The sequence below is a fragment of the Taudactylus pleione genome, unplaced genomic scaffold (genome assembly GCF_031769625.1).
Source record: "Taudactylus pleione unplaced genomic scaffold, aTauple2 ptg000139l, whole genome shotgun sequence".
Classification (NCBI taxonomy): Eukaryota; Metazoa; Chordata; class Amphibia; order Anura; family Myobatrachidae; genus Taudactylus; species Taudactylus pleione.
The window spans coordinates 4,348,413-4,374,528 of record NW_028284541.1 but is presented as its reverse complement, the minus strand read 5'-3'; positions in this window follow the sequence as shown (position 1 = coordinate 4,374,528).

The following is a 26,116-nucleotide window of genomic DNA, read 5'->3' as shown; positions in this document are numbered from 1 at the left end:
CTCATATGTACTGTCATCACTTTCTTCTCAGCTCTGATGGCAGGTCAGGACAAGCATACAGCAAACACAGGGTACGTGTGTACAAGCCTTCATAGCATTCAGACAAATAAATGATTTAGAACCTGCTTGGCTAGAACCACAAAACACATGTTTGAGTCGCTCTTGAGGAACTACTCTGAGAACAGAGGAACATAATATCAGCCCATCAAAAGTTGCTAGCAGTCTCCTTTTAATTATTTCTTTATCAACATTGATTCATATTTCATGACTCTTACTCAAGGCAGAAGCACTTGAGTGCCACCAACAACAAAATAAGTATACAGATTTCAGAGCACGATAATGTTTCTGGTGTTAAGACAAACTAGTGAGAGAAGCCAAGGGCTTTGGGCTAAAAGTATAAGGAATTGGGATTAAGGCCGGATTCTGAGTTGCATACAAAACCTGCCACAAATGTGGCCACACTGGGCCTGATTCTGAGCCGCGTGCAGAAGCTAACGCAGCAGCATCTATTGGCAGTCGCCCATCTGCGAGATGGACGCTAATGTGATCGCAGCTGCGATTTCCTACGCAACGCAGCAGTGAAAATATGCTAATGTCTACAAAAATCACCCGAGCATAAGGACGTCCGCTGCTGCCTTCTTACCTGCGTGCAACGGTGCATACCTGCGTAAATATCGGTAACATCGCTGCACATCAGCCAGTGGCAAACGCAGGATTTTTAAGTGGGCGTTTCCATACTAATATATATATAATTTTGTTGTCTATTCCCCTTTGGCCATTATTGTGTTCTCCACCCCCCCTGCCTCAGTCCTTAATTGTGACTTTATTGTGTTCTCTCCACCCTTGTATGTTTTGTGTTCTACCCCTTCCACCCCATTAGCTCATTCACCTTCTTCACTCTTCTTGTATTCTCATCCTCTCGGTTCCTCCTCCAGTATCATTGTACCATTGGGCTGCTGACCTGCACTGCAGGTATTCTCTCTGCTCACCTGTTGCCAGGAAAAGGAACAGATAGTGACAGCGACGACCATGGGTCAATGGATGCCAGTTGCAGTGGTGCCGACGCGTGATATCACATGTTGTGAAACTGGGGCACTCTGTACCGCGCAGCCGCAGGGAGGGTCTGTGAACTGAAGCCTTCCACTGCGCTGCCGAAAATCATGTAAAAGTTCTCAGCCCGCGGCCAGTGCAGAGACGGAGACAAGGCAGAAACCCATGCATGCATGTATGTCAGCGGCCATCTTAACCTTAGTTAGACCTGCCGCAACCTTGGGTGCTCTTCAGACACGCAGAGCTGCGTATGCACTTGCAGTGGCCAATTTATGCACGCTCATGTAACAGCGTTTAAACAGACAGACACGCCTGCGTTTCTCAGACCACCCCCCCTGTCTCCCCCCCAAATGCTGACAACCTCACTCTGCAATGGATTTTTATGTGCGTCCGTGATCGCAGTGCGATTGCTGCACACGCGCAGTGCGGCTTATACGCATGCGCGATGGCAAACAATCGCTCAATTGCGTGCGTAATCGCCTTTGCATCCGTCTCTCTGAATCAGTCCTCGTGTACCTCGTATAGTAATGCAGATCTTAAACTGTATTCAAAGTTAATTGCATCTCTTCGTTCGCACCATCCCCTATCCATCCGCTTGTACAAGCAGTGATCTCACAATCAGTTTGGACTTCACCTATCGTTGGTGAAAGAGTTCTATCTGAAATCAGAAGGATCTGTGTATACACTCAACTCTGAATAGCCGGCATTTCTGGGTACACGCCCAGGACACACCCTCAGAACACTTAGCCTATGTGCGACCACCCCTTTGCCACTGAACTCTGCCCATTCAACCACAAACAAGAGGCATACAACTCTGAATCACTCATAGGCATGTGCTCTTGGCTTTAATGCTAAAAATTGTGAGATCTATTTGAGAGCAAACAACCCTGCATTTCTGACTCGGCTGCATAGTGTGCCCATTTTCAGTATTACAAGCAGGGCTGTTTATATATTTGGGGACTTTCCATGGGCTCACCAAGACAGAGGGTCCACCATCATACACATTTATGGAGAATAGGTGGGTGGGGGTCTTTACACAGTATATGCCAGTCCCCTGGTGTTTTAAGAAAACGAGACCCATTGATTCAAAAAGATATTCTTTTTTCAAAGGACTTGCTTTGTCTTGTAAAAAGGAAATATTGGAACAAATTTAGCCCCACTCTATATCTCAACGCTCAACCCTCATCTGCTGAACAATATTTCTGATCCATGCAGAAAGAATGCCATTTATTTATAAAGAGCACAATATGTACCTCCTAACATTTGAAAAGAATGTCACCCCACCACTGAGCACAATAAATGTGATAGACCATGCCTCTTTTCAGCTCTAAGGGGTAAATTTACTAAGAATCGTGTCTGTCCGAGATGCCCTTCTCAGGTGTGTTTTGCCTGTTTTCCCGTAAAACAGATTTATGAAAGTCAAACACAATCATAAAATCATGAATCGAACTGTAAATCACGTCCGTAAATGAAAATACAAATCGGTACACCATCGGACCAATTCTCAAGTACTTTCAATAGAAAAGAATACAACATGTACATTTGCTAAGAAATGTGTTTTAAAACACATCCGTAAATTGACCAAACTCTGGTCAAAATAGAAGTTTAAAATACATCCTGCCTGTCAGCAGCGTGTATTGCAGAAGCATGGACAGATCAGTGAGCTCTGGGTAGTGCGTCTGCGTGTGAAGAAAGGGTTAAAAAGAGTAGACCTGCTTGTCAGCAGCGTGTTTGCATGTGTTTTAATTTAAAAATAATTTGATGCCTATAAAAATCCTAACATCAGCTGCATAATTTGTGTTACTCCAACATGGCAGAATTTGTTAGTACTGCTGTACACAGCACATGGCTGGGATATCAGAGGCTCTACCACCAGGCTGAAAGGACCCAGGAGCAAGAAACTGAACAGGCTCAGCAGGTTATGCAGGTACCGCAGAAGTTGCACAGGTTACTGTTTTATAGGGGGCATTTGAACGTATTGTCTGATGGCGATGTCATACAGATATTCCTGCTGAACTGTACCAAATTATTCTATCTCTATGACCATTCAAACTAGACCATGCTCTGTCTCAGGCCTACATAAGTTTCTGGGTGTGTTGCACTTTCTTGCCACTGGGAATTTTTAGTCTGTCACTGGTAGAGTTCTCAGTATATCACAGTCAATATTCTCACGGTAATGTAGCCAAGTGATGCAAGCATTTGAGCATCTTATGGATTCCTGTATTTGCTTCCCTAGCCAGGAGTCACAGTGGCATGCAGTCAGGGTAGCTTTTTATTGTATTGCAGGTATGCCTAAGGTCCTGGGTGCTATTGTCTGCACACACAATGTGCTGAGACCACCTAGATTCAGGGCATTTATCTACCTTAATTGGCATCATGCCCACTCGACTAATGTGTAGGTGGTTTGTGATGAAAAAAACAAAAAATTATGAGTTACCGTGGGCTATCCTGGCTCATGTCACGATGCCCACTAAAAGAAAAATTTGAAGCGGGACAAATAGAGAGATGGCTTCTGGGTACATACACATTTCATAGGGAATTTACTGCCTGAATAGATTGTTATGTCACTTGTTACAACATTATCTATTTTATATTTTGTCTTACAGGTGATTCTGAGTATGGCTGTTGCTCCTGGATTCCCAGATTCTCCTGCTGAGCATAATTATAATTTAGCACATGAAGCCACCCAATTGTACTTTTGGGCTACTAAAATCATGCTTCCGTTGTTTTGACAAATCTGGTAGCATTTTGCTGTATTCTCCTTTAAATATTTCACATTGTGCTCAGCCGTCTTTTACATAATTTGTGTTTGCAGCAGCCATTCAAGTTTTGATTATGCTAAAGACAGCGAGCAGGAGAACATTTGTTGCATCAGGACACACTCAGAGAGTACAGAGTGGGTTGCATGTCAGGCAACAGGTAACCAGCAAGCATTTTGCAGGTAAGTGTACTTCGCACCATCAAAACTGTCCCTTTAATTGCACTTGTATGTGGGTGGATTGGCTGCAGTTTCATAATACAATGTCATTGTACTGATGTATTCAAAAGTGTAAATAGTAGTTAAGTCATTAACTGTTGAAGTTGCCCATAGCAAGCTGTCAGTTGAAAACATTGAAATAGCTTAAATTATGTTAAAATTTATTTGACCAAACTGATTGTTTGCTATGGGCAACTACCTCAATATTCCACTTTCCCAATGTTTGCACTAGAAACAACACCACTGCTCAATTTCTAACACCTTAACACATGTATCGCTATATTTAAAATGTTTTTATCATTGTTCTACACCAATAACAAACAATTGTTTCTTTCAGGGGCTATGGCACACATTTACTAACAGGTTTGGAAAACAATATGTTTGATAGCTGATAAAAGTCAACATACATTTTGCCTGATTTAATTGTGACAAATGTGTTTTAACATCTCTAAATAGTCAGCCTGTATGAGAAAAATCCTTGTGCATAGAAAATAGAGGTAAGGTAAAAATTGTGTTAACTTAGTACACGTATGTAAGCAGGGCCGGATTAAGGGCAGGGCGACAGGGGCGGTCGTCCAGGGGCCCCCACACATAGGGGGCCCCCACACACTGTCCCCGACCATTGGCCACATGCCCAGCAAAAAGGTTGATCGCGATCTACTGGAAGCTCGCGGAGCTCCCGCCCGTAGATCGCGATCAACTAAGGTAAGTGGGAACGTTGGCCTCTGAATACTGATCGCTTCAGAGGCCATTGTTCCCAGTGATGCACTGCAGAGGAGAGGAGCCTGCGCGCCTCTACTGGATCCAGCAGACAGCGGCAGCAGCAGTAGCAGTGATGCCGGGACTCGGGAGCCGTGACAGCATGGAGCGAAGACAGGTACGTTTTTTTAACGGGTGTGGGAGGGGAGGGAGAGCTACTGGGGGCACTACTTTATGGGGCACATCTACAGGGGACATTTAAGAAGAGGCACAACTACTGGGTGCATTGCAAGGGGCACAACTACTGGGGGCATTTAAGAAGAGGCACAACTACTAGGGGCATTGCAAGGGGAACAACTACTGAGGGCATTTAAGAAGATGCACAACTACTAGGGGCATTGCAAGGGGCACAACTACTGGGGGCATTTAAGAAGAGGCACAATTACTGGGGGCATTAAAGAAGGGACACAACTGCTGGGGGCATTGCAGAAGGGGCACAACTGCTGGGGGCATTGCAGAAGGGGCACAACTACAGGGGGCAGGGGCACAACTACAGGGGGCATTGGACATCAGGCAGATAGACCAGTGTGTGTATGTATATATATGTATATAATATATATATATAATATATTGATGGGGGCCCCCACACGTTTGTTGCCCAGGGGCCCCCACACACCTTAATACGGCCCTGTATGTAAGTACCAACTGTGTGTTATGCAAACAATCATACATGTACCCGGCGTATTAGTTGTACCTTGTTTTTATGCCTAAACACAGTCTCATCAATATAGCCTCTGTCTGCGTCCAATTTAAATGTGTAACATGTTTTTCAATAAAACTTTGTTTCAAAATGGTGTGAAATATATTTGGGAAAAATAAAGTTTACATTAATGAGACAAAAATGTTCATTTTGTTTTTATGTAAGGTTGTTTTGTTTTGATTTTGAGTATTTTCCAAACAGCACACATTAAATAAAGTGTGAAAAATTTAGAAAAACATTTTAGAATGGTGAAAGCATAACAAATATTTTAGGGGGGGGGGCAACAAAACATTCACAGCCTCCCCTTGGCTCCACCCCTGCCACCCCGGGGCTGTTGGAAACCACCTCTTGTGCGGGGTGTTCGTCCTGGTGGTGGTGTCATTACTGGGGTGTGTGATGTGCTCCTCCTGATGTACTATCACTTAGAACAGGTAAACAACCCAAAATGTGTATGCCTAATTTCTGCATTGAGCCATTAAGGTCATGAATGGAATTACTTTGCCTGTCTAAAAGTCTTACAAAGGTGTTATAACACCTATTGTTTGATTCCTGCATCCTCAAAAAAACTATTGTGGAACCGTGTGTTTGCTTCCCGCATTTGTTCCATTGCTGTGTGCTATTCTGATTAGTTCTACCGTCTGGCGAGACTTGTTGCGGTTGCACCTGTTTTGGCTTTTAAGCTGCATACACACACCACGATTTTCTGAATGATTATCGTTTAACGATAATCGTTTGAAAAAAAATCATTCACTTTCTGAGTCAAAACGATGAACGATAACCGTTCATGCGCGTTCACATTTGTAGTTCAGTCAGATTTGTCAACTCAACGATTTTCATTAAGGGAATATGCAAAAATCGTTTGTAGTTCAAAAAAACGTTCATTACACTTTAAAAAATCTGACAGAAAATCGTTCATAAGATCGTTGGTAACAAAATCGTAGTGTGTGTATGCAGCTTAAGTGATAGCATTAATTTGCCTCACTGGTGTTGTTAGGATGGCCAACTACTGTGTCTGAAAGTCCAACATTGTATGCCAGTATGACATGTCTGGCTGTGAAGGATGAGAGGACTAGGGGCTAGTAGTAGGGGGGGGGGGGGGGTCTGGCATTGTAGGCGTTATAGGAATCATGGTAAGTGTTACCATCTCAATTTAGTAAATTCTGCCTTTCAGTCAGTGCCTTCTATCAGCCTTTTGTAGATAAAGAACAGCACTGTGGGCAAAGCCTTATACCCTACAATTTTCACAATTTAACTACCACTATATACAGTTTATAGAGCAGGCGTGGTCAATAGACAACCCTCCAGCTGCTGTGGGGCGGCGTATCCTGGCACACTCTGCCATAGTGTTGCTATCAGGCCATGCGTAAGCTGTGGCAGGGTGTGACAGAATTTTTAAAACCCCTGGTTTAGACACATGAATGTAACCCATGTAAGTCTTGCTACTTAAGTTTGCCCCTATTCACTTCTGAACTGGACAAACATGCTAATGTATTCATTTGTGATGTCAGTGGGGCCGCCCCCAAATGGTAGGTGCTCTCATGGGAACGCCTCCGTCTGGGCAGCCACTCCCCCGGCCCGCCCACCAAAGGGGTCGTGCTGTCACTCAACATCGACAGCACGCCCCCTTTGGTTCGAGACCCGGAGCGACGGATTGCCTGTCGCTATCCGGGTCTCACGCATGCGCACGACGGAGCCAGCTCCGTCGTGCGCATGCACTCTGGGCCACCATCGACCCGGAGTGCTCAGCGCTAGCGACCGGGTCTGAATCAGGCCCTCAGTTTTAAACTTTATAGTGTGTGATTGTTTACCTTTTAATTCTGCAGTGTGCAATGTTAATGTGTATATTATAATTTCACAGACTCCCCAGATTTGGGGATGTTGGACCACCACTCTCAACATATCTGGACAATTGAGGATCCCTTGTACTGGCAACATCAGCTTGTGTTTGTCGCCGTCTAGCAGGTGTCACAGAGGATGGACCCAGAAGCCACAAATGTGTTCAATCTCCAAAAGAATTACATTTCTTGGATGCAGGACAAATACTTTGTGCATTTATTTACCCGCCTAATCAGAATCTGCAGTGTCTTCTTGGGGTCTGGTGCATTTTTCTGATGCTGTTGCTTATGCTGTGAATAAGTTTGACAACTGTAAACATGAATAAATTGGCATTGTCATAAGGCAAACCATGTTTTTTTTTTTTTTAAAAAGGACCATTTTTTGATTGTAAAAAAAATGAACGACACCCCCTGCTGCATTTGCGATCCCAGCACTGTGACGGAGTGCTGAGATCACCATCGCGACCATCGATGGTGGCGATGGTGAACTGCGCCAGGCTGGCCAGCTTGCGAGCCCAACAGACTGTGTACGTCCACGCAGTCTCTGGGGTGGCCACTCCCAGAAAACAGGGCGGACACGCCCCGTATCCGGGAACGCCGCCCGCCCCTGCCCCGCCCCTTAAATGCCTCTGCCTGTCATTCAGGAAAAGGCATTCAGGGGCTAGTGGGCGTGTTAGCAGGACCCATTCCGCACACTCGCAGAATGGGTCCTGCGCATGAGCAGATTCCCGATAATCGTGAATCTGCGTTCAGCAGTGCGCGCTGAATTAGCTCCATTGTCAAGCTGTATACCACAACCATGAAAATAAGTGCAAGTAGTTTAAAACAGTGCTGGCCAATAGGTGGCCCTCCACCTGCTGAGGGACTACACATTCCAGCATGGCCTGCCACAGTTTACACATGCCCTGATAGCACGACTGTTGCGGTGCATGCTGAGCAGTGTAGTCCCACAGCAGCTGCAGTTTTGTTTGGGGCCCAACCCTGGTTTTAATGGTTGAAAAGCATCACCTTAGCAGTCTGAAAATATTATGTAATAAGTACAAAATACTTCAGTTTTCAAACTTACTGTACATAGTGTGAATCAGCCTAGAAACACACTTTTAAGTTACAAAAAAAGGGGTATGTAATCTGGGGTTATCGTGAGTGATGCCATTCTGCTGAATGCAGCATGGCCGCACTCCCACCCCACGCCGTCTTCTGTTGCTGGTCGGCATTTTTTAAAAAGGCATTGCTATGCCTTTTAAATGCCTGATTTATACGTACAGCCAAAGTGACCCACATGTTTTTTCCTTCATATTTAGTTTTCAGACAATTCTATGTGATTTAAAATCAAACAGAACTGTTTTTCATGGTTCTATTGAAAATGGCGATTTGGGGTATTCAAATCGACCTAGTAAATAAGCTTTTTCCTACTGATGGCTATGGGGAAGAAAAGATGGTCAATTTGAAGTTCTATTTGTGTGTGAAGTCGAATTTCTGGGAATTTTGAGGGGATATTGAGTCAGCAGGGGAGTGTCGCTATGTGTCCGGGCAACCCTGGAAAGGAAGAGAAGTGTTTGTGTGTTTTTTTCCAAGTTTGAATAAAGTTGTTTTGAAGGGGGAAAAAAAAAAATCGTCATGTGGTATTAAGGTGCATACACACTAGACGATATGCTCCCTGAGCGATATCGTCTAGTGTGTCCCCGGCAGGCTGTGCTCAATGTCGTTCATGACATTGAGCACAGCCGCTGAACGATATCATTAGCGATATCGTTCAGCGCCGGGCTCTCTCACCCATTCCCTGACATGCAGCAACCTGACGAGGTCGTCAGGTTGGCCTGCATGTCAGCCCGATGAACGAGGATGACGAACGACCCGCGGGAACGCGCGTCGTCGTCATCGTTCATCTTTTTTGTGTTAAAAATGGACGATAAAGTGGACGACTGAACGATAACGATATCGTTATCGTTCAGTCGTCCACTTTAATCGCCCAGTGTGTACGCACCATTAGTCTAATGATCGTGAGCAGGAGCTTTTCTGTTAGGTCAAAGTGTTATACTTGAAAGGAAATTAAGCAGTCCTGTTTACTAACACTGAAAAGTGTATTGAATGTAAGTGTTTTTATGTATGTTTCTGAAATGAAAATAAAAATGTCTTATGCAAATACTTTTTGTGATGTTTAATATTGCAGAAGTTAATTAAATTTTTGGGGATGTGTTTGTGTGTGTATATATGTATTTGTATATATACATTTGCATATATGTATATTTGTGTGTATATGTATATATATATATATATATATATATATATTTCAATATATAATTATGGTGCTTTCTCATGTTTGCGGGCCCCTGCTGGAGGTGCTGGTTACACTATTTACGTATCTTCACTAGTCAGTGAAGATACATAAGTAGCGTAAAGATCAGGCAATACCATTCGGCCCCTTCCTTGCAGGATATTTTTGCTTGGCACATGGATATTTTCCCCCTTCATGGGCACTGGGATGGTAGCGAATGATGTTGGACTCTGGCTGATCTTTACGCTACTTACGTATCTTCACTGACTAGTGTACATATGTAAGTAGCGTAACCACCGTCTCCAGCAGGGGGGAGCAAAGATGAGAACCGACCATGATTATATATTGATATATATACATTGAATGAACAAAATAAACAGCGGCACTGGGAGACTTGTAGTCAAGGTCAAATAACTTAATTTCACATGAAATCCATATGACACCAACATTTGGGGACCCGTGTGTCCCTTTGTCACACGGGTCGTGAAACGTTGGTGTCATATGGATTTCATGTGAAATTAACTTGTGTGACCTTGACTGCAAGTCTCCCAGTGCCGCTGTTTATTTGCTTTTTTCAGTGGATGCTTTTTGGGTAAGAAAAGCACCAGAGCATTTGCAATTTATAAGGTGAGTGTCGGTCCGAGGAAATATTGTGTGTGTGTGTATGTATATATATATATATATGTATATATATATATATATATATATATATAATATATATATTGTGACACAGTCAGATTAGGAGGTCCCTCTCCTGAGTAGGGGACTCCTTCCTTACACACACACACAGCAGCAGGGAAGCAGCACACCAGTCTGGAAGCGAGTACAAGCTGGTCGGCGCCAGTCTTTATTGTACAATGTCAGAAAAAACATAAAGAAAACATAAACATAAATCCTAGCCTTGTCGGGGCACTAACTTCACAGGTAGTTCCCTCACTACCAGAACCTGGCAGGGCCTAATACCCTCGCCAGCAACAAAGCACAGCACAACACTCACAGTTAGGTTTCCAAGTGTCTCTGAGCAAACTCCCTGCCTGCTCTCCCAGGTGAGACACTCAGCCCTAAACACACTAGGCTTATATTGGCCACTCTCAGGTGGAAAACTAACAAGCCTGTTACCAGGCTGCGAGAACCAAAACCTGGAGTGGCCGTGGGTGGAGCCCTCCCTCTCCTCTCACCCACAACCCCCAGGTCCCAAACCGGCTTTTCAAAAAGCCGAAACTCAAGCCTGCTACACTGCAGACTTTCTCCTGGGGGTTTAAAACACAAAAGACAGGAATCTGGGACAAATGTACCTGCGACAGACCACTTTACCAGTGATCCTATCACAATATATATATATATATATATATAGTATATTATATATCGCTCCTGCTAGGCTGTTTCCGGTGGGTGCTGTACCCTGGTATAATTCTAAAGGGTAGAAGGCACCCTGCAGTCTGGCGTGGTTCCCAGCTGAAACAGGCTAGAGGATTCTGAGCCTGATTCAGACCCAGTCGTGAGTGCTGTGCGCTGGCAACCGGGTCGATGGTGGGCCCGTGCGTATGCGTGAAACCCTGATAGCGACGGGCACTCCGTCGCTCCGGGTCTTGCAACAAAGGGGGCGTGCTGTCGATGTTGAGTGACAGCATGCCCCCTTTGGTGGGCGGGCTGGGGGAGTGGCTGCCCAAACGGAGGCGTTTCCATGTGAACGCCTCCGTTTGTGGGCGGCCCCACTGACATTACGAGTGATGTCAGTGGTAGAGATTTCGGCTCTTTTAGAGCTGAAATCTCTCTGGGGCTTGCGTCAACGAGACCCTACCAGAAGGGTCTCGTCGCAAGCCCGATGGTCGCGATGGTCTTGACCATCGCGACCATCATCCTGGCCGCTCGCTATAGCTGTGGGTGGTCACCCACAGCTATGCGAGCGGCCCGGTGGCCGTTATAAAAAAAAAGATAGCCTGGCCCTGATTCAGGCCCTCTGTTCCTACCTGCTTGTCACTGTGTACGGCGGTTGTTGAAAAGGGCGGTGCAGTGGTCAGCGCAGGTGAGTAGACGGCGGGCACATGTGCGCACCATGCATTAACAGTAATTGAAGTACTTTGGGGGCTGGCAGCCATGTCCTAAAGTGGTGGCCATGTCCCCAGGATTGAGGTAAAGGGGATGGGATGTAAAAATATTCCACCTTTTTGTAAGCTGCGTCCCCTTTTTGGAGGCCGAGGTGCAGACGTGCCCTTTCTCTAGGCCAGGTTCCAGTCTAAGGTTTAAATTCACAAAGATTTGAGTTTGGGAGAGTTTGCCCATGTTCTTAGCAAGTGCAAGTGTCAAACTGGGGAGAGACATCTCCTTTGCTACGGTGAAATACTGGAGAGTTTGGCAAGTCTCTTCAATGCATCATTGGCAAAACTCTAGAGTCTTTTCACTAGTGAAGATAGGAATTTTGAATTTAGCAAGCATAGACTTTCTAAACTGTAATCAGAAGGGAGAGCTTTCCTGTAAGAACGTGTGTGAAATAATCACATGGTTGTAAAATTGTGAATTTTGCAGAAACATACACAGATCACTGTGATCCATGTCTGTTTCTATCTGTAAATACAAAAAAAGGGTCAAACTGATTTAAAAAAATGACATAGTGTCCCCCCCCTGAAGGTTACCCAGGCCTGGACTTGTCAGCTAGTCCTGGTTTATAAAAAGACGAGGATCAAAATGAGTAGGACTCCACTGTAATTGAGAAAGGAACACTAGGCTGCAGGGCCAGTCCTGGTCTTAAAGATAGTGAGGTAAAAATGCATTAGGGTAACATCTATATTTAAACCAGCACAGGACCCAAAATGGACGGGCTGTAATGCCACAGGCTGGAGAGCTTTTTAACGGGTCTCCGTGGTCAAAGCATTATCAAGTGAAGCTAGGGATCTCTGGGGAGCCCCGAAAAAAGGGGTCCCCTCTCTCCCTTTACCTCAGGCTTGGAGTGAAGGCCAGGGCTCTTCCCCGCACCCCTGGGGCGCTGGGTACGGGGGTAATAATGTAAAGAATAGAATTAAACTATTGTATTTTACAGTGGGACAGCAGGTGCCTGCATGGGTGTAGTAGGTATGGCCGGTGGGTCAATTCCCGACAGCGGCTGGCCGTCAAGGGTGACAATCCCAATGGTCCCTAAGGAAAGTATTGCGAGGCCAATTTTAGCCTCTAAGCCTCACTTTGGGGATTCCTAACGCTAACCTCCCCCCCCAAGTGCTAACCCTAATCCCCCTATAAGTGCCTAAACCCCACTTCCCCGCTGGCTAAACCTAAGTCCCAGGGGGGAGCCTCCCCTAACCCCCCCCCTCCCCTAGCCTGTCCATAATCTCCCAGGGGGTTGGGTAACCCTAAGTCCCCGCCGGGAGCCCTATCCCTTAACCTCACACCCCCCCCCCCCCCCGCGCGGTGTACGGTGACTTTGATCGGGATGCCGGGCGCCGGTCTTCCGGCATCTGGTTAATGACAGGCGTAGAGTTTTTGACTCCTGTCATTAGGATTACAAAGTCTGGAAGCCGGGAGTCGGCATTTAGACTGTTGGCTTCCAAACGACATCCCGCCTGCCTGCTTGGCCTTTGGCACTTGTGGAACTACAAGTGTCAGCAGACGGGGGGCACATGTGCCCCCAGTGTAAAATAAATAGTTTAAAATTTACAAAACACACACACCGTGCTAAGTATAACTTTATTGCATACACCTACCCACTCACAAATACTAAGCTATACCTGCCGTTGCCATGTAGAATCTTAAATGACTGGGCCTTCCAAAAAGTGTGCATGCTCGCCTATATCCTTGTGCAGGTCTTGGTAGCATCCCTGGGCCTTAGTTTCAAAAAAAAAAAACTGGGGCTGAATCAGACCGACTCGCAAGAGGGTCGATGTTGGGCCAGTGTGCACGCGTGGAGCGCAACCCTCGTAGCGAGTGAGAACTTCACTGGCTCCGGTGTTTGTAACAAAACGGGGCGGCTGTCGATGTTGATTGACAGCTTGGCCCGTTTTGTAGGCGGGTAGGTGGGGTGGCTGAATAAACGGAGGCGTTCCCTTAGGAAAGGGGTTCTGTTTGTGGGCAGCCCTACTGACATCACTCGTGATGTCAGTTTTGGGCTTCCTGTTCTATTAGAGCAGGAATTCCATTTGGTATTGTGAGTGCTGAGACCCTACCTTAGGTTCGCCTTGCAATGACAATGGTCGCGATAATCGCTACCATCTCCCGCCTGCTGGCACTAGCTGTGGGTGGGCACCCACAGCTTAGCGAGGGGACAGGAAAAAAACATTAAAAAAATACTCCCCGCCCTTATTTAGACCGAGCGGTTTGCGTGCGGCTCCGAATCAGGCACACTGTCTGGACCCACGGACCAGGATCTGTATGTGTGTTGCCACACATACAGAGAACTTGCAAATGGCAGTTGACCAGACTGCACAGGGCTTTCACGTTCCGACAGCCAATCAGCGGCTGCTAACTGTGGAGCAGCAGCAGTTTGGCTCCAGCTACTGACAGTTCCCACGTATGCTATTCGTGCCTGTCATTATGGACGCTGCTATCTACAAGATAGCAGGGGCGATACCCTGGCCCATGTATGAACGGTCATATAGGCTGACCGTTGGGGTCGCTGTAGCTGATGCTATGGACAGCTACAGCCTAGTGCTGCCCTATTCCCACTGCTGGGACAGCGCTGTCACTGGTGTGGCGGATGGCGTCTCTAGGCGGGGATTTCACGATACTTGCGAGATTGCGTGCATGCTCAGTGGAGGTGGCCGGGACTGAGACACAGCGCATCACGACTATGCTGACGTGCTGTGGTGTGTAGCATGCAGCGTCCGAGGGGGAAGTTATCGCTTTCCCGCTCCGGCCGATGAGATGTTTATACATCCCATTGGTAGTGTTTCCTGCTTTGCCTTGGTAAAGAGGCAAACCAGGAACCTTTATAGTGCCATATTAAGTGGAGCTATAATACTTCTACCCCAATATGAGGCGGAGGAGGTGGAGCTCACAGGGCAGGCAAGATACAGGCCTGGATGCCCTGACAGCCCTCTCTAGGGTGACCTCTAGCATTTGTCTCCTCTTTGGTGTAGGGCATTTTTGGAGGGCCATTTGTAGTAGATTCCATGGAATCTTCAGGCCCCAAGTCGTTGCACCCCTAAACCACTGCAGGGTCTGTGGGAGCAGTAGTGATGCCAGTGGTGATTGAGAAAAAAGGAAAATCTACATAGAGATTACCGGAGGGGGAGGGGCATGGTATTAAGGGGCTACACCTGAAAAGCTATAGGAGTTAGTGAGTTGAATTTTGTTATGGGTGGTTGCAACTTTTGCTCGGTGCAGCATGGGAAATTGTTGGTTTAAAAAATGTCAAATGTGGATTTTGGAGGGAATGGAATTGAAATGCTGGCTGGTGTGTAGCTACCAGTTTTAAAGCCAACACCACATGGGCGCTTTGGCAGAAATCCTGATGCTAAGCTAAGTAATCTAACCCTCCCCTCTATCCCCCTAACCCTCGCTTAGGGGTGCCTAACCCTAACTTCTCCATCTCTTGCCTGACCCTAACCGCCTGTCGTTAGTGGCTAAACCTAACCCCCTTGCACCGTAAACCTAACCCTCCTAGTGGGCGTGTAACCCTAACCCCCCCTTCCCGTTGCCTTACCTTTCACAGGGGGTGGCCAATCCTAAGTCCCGAGGGGGGTCAATAAAGCTAACACCCCCATCCCCACCTAAGTGGCTACTGACTTTTGCCGCTGGATGATTTGTCCAGCGTCTTGTTGGTATTCCGGCGTTGGGCTTAAGATAGCCATCAGTATTTAGATCCCTGGTGGGATTGTGTTGTTGGGATTGAAACTGGGGTGTTGTAATTGCTTCCATTTGGGAGTAATGTAAAGTTCCAAATGTCAATTTTGTGTCACACTCAGTTAGGAACACTGTTATGCTAGTCTGTAGGGAGTAGTTTTTGAAAGACATAACTCATGGTAGAGGGAGAATGTAGACTTGGGGTTTGTTTTATTAGGTAGCTATTGTTCCTGAGTGAATGGCATTGTAAATTTGGCTGTGATGGAGATAGAAGGAAATTCCGACAGCGTGAGGTAAGTATTGTAAACGTCCCCTCTTCCGTCCCTAAGCCTCCCTTAGGGGTGCTTAAGACTAAACTCTCCACATGGGATTCTAAACCTAACCCCCCCTTGCTGAACCCTATATGTAAGCCTCCCGGGGTGGTGGCTAACTCTTATCTACCCCCTAGTGCCTAACCCTAACCCCCCCTTCTCCTAGCCTAACTGTAACCTTCACCGGGAGTGCATAACCTTAAGCCCCACTGGGGGTTCCTAAACCTACCTCTCCCCATCCCTGGGGTGTTATACTTATCAGCGACGATTTTGAAGGCAGGTGGTCGGGGTGCCAACATTGGGATTAACATAGGTGTTGGTATGTTGACGCCTATGTTAAATTCCTTGCCGTGATGACACTGGTGGGTTTGAGACTGACAGCTGGCGTTCTCATAACTACGTCCGGTTCCAGGGTTAGGTGTTTTTAGGGTAGAGGTTTTTGAGGAAATTTTAGTTATGAAATTATTTCCACACAATTGCTTTAATATATAGATAGGAAGAGTCAATTCCTTGCACAGCGTGAGTAGGAGTCGCCAGTAGGTCTAATTTCTGTGGATTCCCCTGGGTGCACCAAGATGGCTGTCCTCTGTGATCGGTAGTGGAGGCTGGGCCTGGGTGGAAGGAACGGTCAGTTTGCTGTGGGCGGGACCCAGGGGGGGGGATGTAAAGGGTGTTAGTGGTTGATGAGACCCAGGGTAGCAAGCAGGAAGGTGGTGCAGCGGGTTTTGTTTAAGGGATGGGCAGCGGTGTCCTTTTGGAGCAGGGGGAGGTATCCGTTGTCTGCTGTAGCTGCATCTGTGTGTAAGAGAAATGTAATGTGTGTAATATAAAAGGGGTGCCCCCCAAAAGAGAAACCTGACCTGGGCTTGGAGTGACCCCGAGTTGCTTATGTAAAATACAGTGGTCAAATTTGCTTGGTTTATCCCCTATTAAGTACAACTATCAGCAGACTAATCTGAACCAGTCCTGTTTTGCAGATAGGGGGGGGGGGGGCAAATGATGTAGAGGTCTCCCATATTCTGCACAAGCTGAAATGGCCTTGGATTGTGTCATCGTTCTGGAAATACAGGGCTGAAAGAAAGGGTAGGTTCCCCTTCTATTTTCCAGAACCAGCAGTTCTTTTTCTAGCAGTGGCTGATGCCACAGACAGGGGAGCCATTTTCACTGTGGACCCCAGCTGAAGCATCAACCCTGTCCGGTAGTCAGGCTAGTCCCGGGATCCCTGGGGAGATGGAGTCCCCCCACAAATTAAGGGTTTCCTTTCTCCAGGGGATGCAAGACCTAGGGCTAGGGGTAAATGTACTAACATGCGATATGGTTGTGATTTTGAAAGTGATTTATCCGGTGTAATTTGTTAAAATTCGGAAGATTTATTCCTTTTTGTTGTATGAAATTTTCCAACAGGTGATTTGAGGCCAAACGTTTTTGACGATGGTGAAGCAGAACGAGATATCTCAGTGAGATATGTGCTTGTTTCTGAAACCTAGTAAAAAATATATACTTTTTAAAAAATAAAAAATCTGAAGTTCTCCCCCCCAAAACACTAACCAGCCCTAGGCTGCTTCTTAACATTACAGGGAATAAAATGTGTAGGGATCCCTTGTAATGTAAGAACCAGCACAAGGCAGCAGGGACAGAGGTGGTTTTAAATATACGGTGAAAAAAAATGACGTGGGTTCCATCGTATATTTAAAAGCGGTTTGGGAACCTTTCTAACGGGTGACTGATGCCACAGGCAGGGGTGCTCTTTCACCGGGCCCCCCAGCCACAGCATCAGCCCTGACAATTACTCAGCCCAGGCCAGGGATCCCTGGGGAGTTGGTGACCCCCAAATAAAGGGGTCACCCTCTCCAGGGCACCCCTGGCCTAGGCTGTTAACCTGGGGCTATCCCCGCCAGCCCTGGCGGGTGGGTGGTGGGTTGATTGTATTTGGTGTAGTGTTAAAAATAGATAGATCATCATTGTCTTTACAGTTGAACTACAGGTCCCAGCCAGCCTTCCCCGCATGCTGGTACTTGGAGAGCCACAAGTACCAGCATGCGGGGCATTAAGGGCCCACTGGTAGCTGTACTTCACCTGTAAAGAAATTGTAAAATAATCACACAACATACCGTGATAATAAACCTTTATTGCATACATATATGCATACACATACATACTCACCTGTTTCCAGATGTTCAAGTCCACTTCTCAACGTAAAGTATCCTATTGGAATAACCTGTAAAAAAAAAAACAATACTCACCTTTGTGTCCCTCGATGTTCTTTGCAGAATTGAAACACATGGCCTTGGATACAGTGTAACAGCATGCTATTGCATGGTGGTACACTGCGCGACTGATTGCTAGTGGGAAGGGGCAGACTGAAATGTCGAGCCGCCGGGCAATCAGCGGCGAATAACAGTAGCGTCCGCTTATTGTCTGGGACCCACGTGGAGGAGCCGCTTATTGGCTAAGTGGTGGTGACACACATACAGCGCAAACCTTAATGAATGGTTATTGCGTCAGGGTTTTTTTTAATTACAAATACCAGATTTGATGCTAAGGTTGAGCAGTGTAATGGAGGAGGCGAGTATAGGTTCGTTATTGCAGGTACTCCAAACGGGATTCTAATTGGAGAAGGGGGCTTGATTAACTGGCAGGAGATAAGTATGTGTGAGTGGGTATGTGTATGCATTAAATTTTTAATTGGCACACTGTGTATGTACTGTCTTTATTTAACTATTGAACAGTGGGGGTATGGGTGCCGCCAATATTCTGACATTCGTAGTTCCAGAAGTGCTAAAGAGTAGGCATGCTGCCACCTGTAGTACCACCACTAAAAAAATACAATAATTTCACTATTTAACCCTTTATTACTACCCTAAACACAGCCTAGGTGTACGGGGAAGAGGGCCGGCCTTCGAAACAAGGATTGGGTTTTGGGTGGGGGGGTTCTTTATGGGTGGGCCCTCACCACGCCTGATATCCCCGGCTTGCCATGACTGGTTTGGGGTTGCAATGCTTTGGCGACGCAGCCCCGATGAAAGTGTCTGCCACCTGTTGCATTACACCGCAGTCGGGTTGGTCGAATGTTGGTTTGAAATTTGGTGTGAACCCTACGCATTTGTTTGCCCCTCAATTTCAAATCTGGACAGTCCCTGCAGACGGATACAGGTTCCTAAATGACGGTGGAACCATACTTGTGTTGTCCTGCATCATTTTTAAGGATCTAGGACTGGAAGATTAGACCGGGGCTGGTAATGCATTTAGGGGGGGACCCTACATCATTTTAGTAAACTGAGAAAATAAATGAATGCAATAACAGGCAGAATTACATTTAAAAAAAAAAAAAATGATCTGTGTATTTTCCGGCTAAACTTGCTGCTTACCAAGTGGCCTAATATAAACTATAATTAAATATTGACTTTGCAATTAACTTACCCAAGATTGCAAACTGGATTCTTATACAATTTTGTAATTGCTACTTTTCCAAGTACTTCCTGATTTTGAACTGTGGTCTGTTTAGTTAAATTTTAAAAATCACATATGTTTCAACAATGAAAAGAGAAAGGTAACTTCTAAACTCACACCTATTTGGTCGTATTAAATTAACTTTTTATAGAAATGCAACACTATTTTCTCTGGTATAACTTGAACCATGTAAAAATTTGATGATTTTTGATTTATTAAAAAGCTAATCTGTGTTTTATTCATTCCCTTTGTCAAGAGGTGTGAGTAATAGATTTGACTATGTATATTCCTTATGAACAAGATAATGGGGTAGATGTATGTAAGCGGCACGTGTCGTGCCGCTATAACGCTTCCTGCTTCGCCTTTTTACCAAGGCGCAGCAGGAAGCACTACCGATGAGATGTAAGAACATCTCATCAGCCGGAGAGGGGGAGTGATAACTCTCCCCTCCGGCGCTACCCGCTAGAGACATTAGCGCATCAGCCTAGTAATAATGCCCTGTGTCTCTGTCCCGGCCGGCTCCACTGAGCATGCGCGGGATCTTGCAAATATTGTGACATCCCCATGTGCAGCCTGGAGCCGGCAGCAGGGACAGCGCTGTCCCTGCTGTGGGGATAGGCTAGCGCCAGGCTGTAGCTGTCGATAACAACTGCTACAGGCGGTCGAACAGTCATGCGGTGTGAGTTTGTACATGGCCCTGTCGCTGGGCGCAGCTATCTTGTATATATTAGCGCGATAATGTCATGATGTCATGGCCGCATAGAGGCACTTTCATTTACCGCCCACACCCCCAATCATACATTGGGGAGAAGTGATATCAGCGCACAAACCGTGCGCTGATCCAGCTTGTGGCCTTCATACATCTACCCCAATAAGATTCAAAATATATTTGTGGTAATTGACTAATTACATGTGTTTATACATATGTAGATTTAAAAAAAAAATTTTGGTTTGTTTTTTAGATTTTAATTCTGTCACATTTCTACTCTACATAATATTACCAAAAAAACAGTTGCAAACATGTTTTTTTTATAATGCATTTTTTTGGCTAAGTGTAGCAATAGATATGTCTACAATCAGGCAAGGCAAAGAGTTGAAGGCAAATAGAGAGAAAAAAAAAAAAGGGTTAGTTGTCGAAAACCCAGGGTCTTCCGACCACGTATTACTTTGCCTGGAATGAGAGAAGAGAACATCATTCAAATGTACAGGCTTTCATCCTCTGCAATAGCTATATTGTATGAGTTAATAAAGGACAATATCGAATTCAGGACCAGGAGATCCAATGCACTACCAGGCATGACGAAATTATTAGCTACGTTACATTTTCTGGCTTCGGGGCCTTTCCAAGCCACATGCTCAGCTGTTCGCGGTTTTAATCAAGCCACTTTTTCAAGATTTTTTACCACTGTTTTAAATGCAATTTTAAGTCACTGTGACAAATTCATATATTGGCCCAGGAATGTCCATGAATGGGAAGAGATGAAAATACATTTTTATAGCCTTGCAGGTTTTCCAAAAGTACTGGAGTTGTATCGATTGTACACATATAGCCTATCGACCATCTGCTGAAATGGAAGAGATTTCACGAAATTGAAAATTCTTCAATTCTATGAATATGCAAGTTGTGTGTGCTGATAACTGTCGTATTCTAAACGTATGTGCTTCATATCCCGGTTCAACCCACGATGCATATATTTTTAGAAATTCAACTGTGTATAAGGCTTTTGAGGAAAAGAGCATTACAGGTGGATGGTTATTGGGTAAGAGGAGTTGCTTATAGTTTGTCCCAATGTAAAAATAACAATTTTAAATGGTTGTTTGGATCAAAATATATTATGTTAAAAAATTTACAATTTTTAAAAAAAACAGGTGATGCTGGATATCCTGCCCGCTCCTGGCTATTAACACCCATAGCAAAACCAAAACTAAGACAAGAAATTGCCTACAATAGAGCACATACAGCCACTAGAAGTTCTATTGAAAGGACATTTGGTATCCTGAAAAGCAGATTTAGATGCCTGGATAAATCTGGTGGTGCACTACAATATAGTGCATCAAAAGTATGTAAAATCTTTGTTGTGTGCTGCATTCTACACAACATTTGCATTTCAGAAAACATCAACATTGATCAATTAGAAAAGTATTACCCTGATCCAGACGTTGATTCTGTGCCAGATGATGAAGCCTCATCAGTAGGAAGACTTGTTCGTAATAAGGTTATTGCTACTTACTTTATGACTTAGAAGCTTTGAATTTGTTAGGGTATGTTTAATATAATTTTTCAAATAATATACTTTACATATTAGAATTTTTTTTTGTTTTTTTGAAAAGTACATGTCATAACTGCAAAATTTGAAGTAGGTTATACAACTTTTATTGTGTTGTTTAAGTTAAAAATGTAATGTAAAATTAATTTTAAATTTGCATACACATTTAAACAACATATAGAACTAATTTATGGCAAAACATTTATTAATACAAAAGATGGCCGGGATTTTTTTTTTCTTACATTTTATGTAAAATTCTCCCTACAGCAGATACAGTTTTGTTGTCTTTTAAAAACTTCATTTGTTTATATTTTTTTGAGTAAATTAAACGTTAATACTACTATGCCGTTATGTTCTGGTTGGAGACTTTTGATATCCTGCCCATTAAGAAAGGAGTTATTTTATTTCAAATATGGGTGACATTGTTTTAAGGGTTTGCATTGTTTAACATTATTAAAGCCAAATTCGACAATTTATATGCCTACATGATGACTCATTTGTGGGTGATACTGAACACACCCAACCAGCAACCAAAAAAGTTTCTTCCATAGACTGAAAACCTCATCCTAACCATCCTTCCTAGTGTGTGAATGTAAATGTAGGCCATAAATAGATTTCCAAAATCGAGCACCAATATGTACAATTGGGGTAATGTGAAATTTGATTTTCGAAGTTGGTTTTTTAATGTTAATGATTTTTTTTTTCATTTGAAAATAGATGAAAATTACACTTTAAGCATGCATACAGCAATTTCATCTACGATGGAACATGACATTTATACAAAGAAATAAAGATGTCACTTGTTCAGTTTTGGAAAGTTTCAATATATATGTCACAATCCTGGCTAGTTTTTACCTTTTGTGACTAACCTCTGCCAGCTGCTCCATGGATCTGTATTTGTAATTCTCCTGGGACATCTGCTCTGGCTGAATCATGCTGGCTGTGACATCTCTGTGTGTGCAGACTGCTCTCCTCCCCACACTGATTAATCACCTGGACCCTGCTCTGTCTGTGAGCATTGCTAGTCTTAATTGGAATCACAGGTGTGGTCCTGATTCTCAAGGGCTGCAGAGATGATTACCCCCTCTGCATGTTGTGCCTTGCTCCACTCAGAATGCCACTGCCAGACCACCTGTCTGTATCCACCAATCGCTGCCAGACTCTAGGTATATAGATCCTCCTCTAATAGCACTCAGTGCTTGAACATCTCGTTACGTCCCGTGGTGTACAACTTGTGCTATAGCTGTACCTCTGGGTACCAGTGTGTCCCAGGCTCCTGCTGGTTCCTAGACCAGTGCTATCCGTAAGCCTGCTGCGTTCAGCTATCCATGCTACCAGCCTCTCACCTATGGCTCCCAGGCCACTCCAAGTAGCTTCCACACTACCATCTCTCACCCACGGCTCCCAGGCCGCACCAAGTAGCTTCCATGCTACCATCTCTTACCTACGGCTCCCAGGTCGCTCCAAGTAGCTTCCACGCTACCAGCTTCTCCACACGGCTCCCAGGCCGCACCAAGTAGCTTCCACGCTACCATCTCTCACCTACGGCTCCCAGGCTGCACCAAGTAGCTTCCACGCTACCATCTCTCACCTACGGCTCCCAGGCCGCTTCAAGTAGCTTCCACGCTACCAGCTTCTCCACACGGCTCCCAGGCCACACCAAGTAGCTTCCACGCTACCATCTCCCACCTACGGCTTGCAAGCTGCTCCAAGTAGTCACCAAGCTACCAGCGTCTACCCACGGCTATCCAGCCGCTCCACGTAGCCACCCAGCTACCAGCATCTACCCACAGCTATCCAGCCGCTCCACGTAGCCACCCAGCTACCAGCGTCTACCCACGGCTATCCAGCCACTCCACGTAGCCACCCAGCTACCAGCGTCTACCCATGGTTATCCAGCCGCTCCACATAGCTACCCAGCTACCAGCGTCTACCCACGGCTGTCCAGCTGCTCCACGTAGCCTTCCCAGCTACCAGCGTCTACCCATGGCTATCCGGCCACTCCACGTAGCCACCCAGCTACCAGCATCCACCCACGGCTATCCAGCAGCTCCACGTAGCTACCCAGCTGCCAGCGTCTACCCACGCCCACGGCTATCCAGCCACTCCACGTAGCCACCCAGCTACCAACGTCTACCCACGGCTTCCCAAGTCACAACAAGTAGCTACCATCCATCTGCAAGACCATCTACAAGTAACCCGACCAGCTCAGTCAGCCTTCCTGACGGTCCCAGTCCGGTTCCTCCAAGTCCACTCACCTCACGGCTCATTAGCTGCACAAAGTAGCTTCCATGCTACCATCCATCTGCAAGCTCATCTACTGGTACCCCGACCAGCTCAGTCAGCCTACCTGCCGTGCCAGTCCGGTCCCTCCAAGTTCCTTCTGGTCTCACTCCAACGCTTCAAGTTTCCAGTTCCAGTCACTCATCATCAAAGGCAGTTCTCACTGCTACCCACTTCTTATATTAAAAGAGCTATTCATATTATCCATGGTTCCAGTCCAGCCAGCCTCCAGTGATTCCAGTTCATCACCTGAGACAGGTAACTCACTAGCACCAACTGTGACAATATACAAACAAGTTTTTCTTTTGGTTTGTTAGAAAAACAATAAAAAAATACTGTATGGCCTTGAATTAAATCTTTTATTTAACATGAAATAATTTTTTATATACCATTTTGAAAAAAAACACAATCTTTAAAAATACTGTAATTAATTTTTTATAAAGAATTTGGAACATGGCTTTGTAGAATTTACAATACAACTATCTAATAATTTAACTTATGTGTGGGCATCTTATATTTTTAATGCCCTGTACCTTGGTACAAATGTAATGATATATATATATTTTTTTTTTAAACATATGTTTATTGGTTTTTTCAAATAGAAATAGCATATATCAAATATATCAGATATACATGTTAGAAAAAAAGAGAAAAAACTGTTGCACTTGTTCCTTAGTCCAAGCCAAATACAATAATCATCTGTCTAGATTACATATACATTCCAACATGCAAACCAGTAACAAATATATTGTAAGTATACAGTATAGGGGAGACATCGACACGGGAGAGAAGGGGAGGTTAAGGAAAACAAAATCAAAAACAAAGAAGGAAAATACTGAACCTAGTCAAAACAGGTCTAATCAGGTTTCCTGGGTTTCTTGATTTGGAATTGACTGAGTATTTAGGTCTAATTGTCGGAGTAGGAACCATTCTGTATTTTCAAAAATTTTAAACACATTAGTATGTAGCTCTGGGTCTAGTGTATCTATAAAGACTCCCCATCTGTGATAGAAACATCGAATCCCAGTGTCTACTTCTGGGATAGAGGAGTACCAATCAAAATACATTAATTGGAGTAGGGCTTGTTTCACCTCGGAGACAGAAGGTTTGGATCTAAAAATCCAGTGTCTTAAAATCACTTTTTTTGCCACCGTTACTGCAATAGTGAGAAATGGGATTAGATGTGTAATAGGCGATTCAGAGGTCCAGGAGGTAAAGTTGGCAAACAAGAGTGCTATTGGATCTGGGGTAAGTTTTAAGCCAAATAATCTGTTGATATATGAAATCAGCTTGTTCCAAAATTTCTTTATCACCCCGCATTCCCAGAAACAGTGTATAAATGTTGCCCTGGAGTGAGTACATTTCTTACAGATTCCAGTTTGTATGCTCTGTTAATAACTTTGATATGTATTTCTTGTAATGATGAGGAATTTAAGATCTTTAGTGTGTTATCAAGCTTATGAAGAAAAACATTTTCAGATTCAACAACAGCCAGGTCTGAGCTTCATGCTTCTACTGATTTACTCCATATTTTAGGAAATGCATCAGTAATCAATTCTTTGTATAGACTGCCAATCTTATAGGCCTTTTTGGTTGCAAGCCTAATCAATGTCATTAGGAGGTCTGGACTCCCCGGGACCCCGAAGGGGGGCGGTATCGATTGTACAAAGTGTTTGATCTGGAGAAAACTGAAGAAATAAGATTGAGGAATATCAATCTTGCATCTCAAATCCGAAAATGTGAATAAATTACCCCCAGGGTCGAACACATCTGCTGTCGAACGAATTCCCTTACTCCTCAGTCGAAGGAAGGTCGCGTTTTCCATGGCTGGTATAAATTGTGGGTTTCCCCAAAAGGGGATATAGTCTGAATGTCTAGGATTTTGTTTAAAGATTTTATTAATCGCCCACCATGCTAAATAAGTGTCATGAAACATTATATTTTGTAGAATATTCGGGGGTATACTTTTCTTGGGAGAATGTAATAAGGGTCCCGGTGAATATGGAGTTAAGAGGGCACAATCTATGGGGTAACATGTATAGACGTTGCGGTTAAGTAGCCAATCTAGAATATACCTGAAATGAATAGCGTTAGTAAAAGGAGTCAAATCAGGAAAATTTAGACCACCTTGAATTCTCAGGGATCGTAATTTATGAAACGCTATCCTAGGCTTCTTTTTGGACCATATAAATTTCCTAAACATTTTTGAGAGAAGAGTAGTGTCTGTTCTAGTTAACCTAATTGGGAGCATTTGAAGAACATATGAAAGTTTAGGGAAGATGACAGTTTTTATTAATGCTACCCTTCCCAATGAGAGAGGTAATAGCATCCATCTATCTAACATATTACTTATTGTTTGAATTATAGGGGAATAATTTAGAGAGTATAACTTGGAAAGTTTTGCTGGGATCTGGATTCCCAAATATTTCATTTGGGT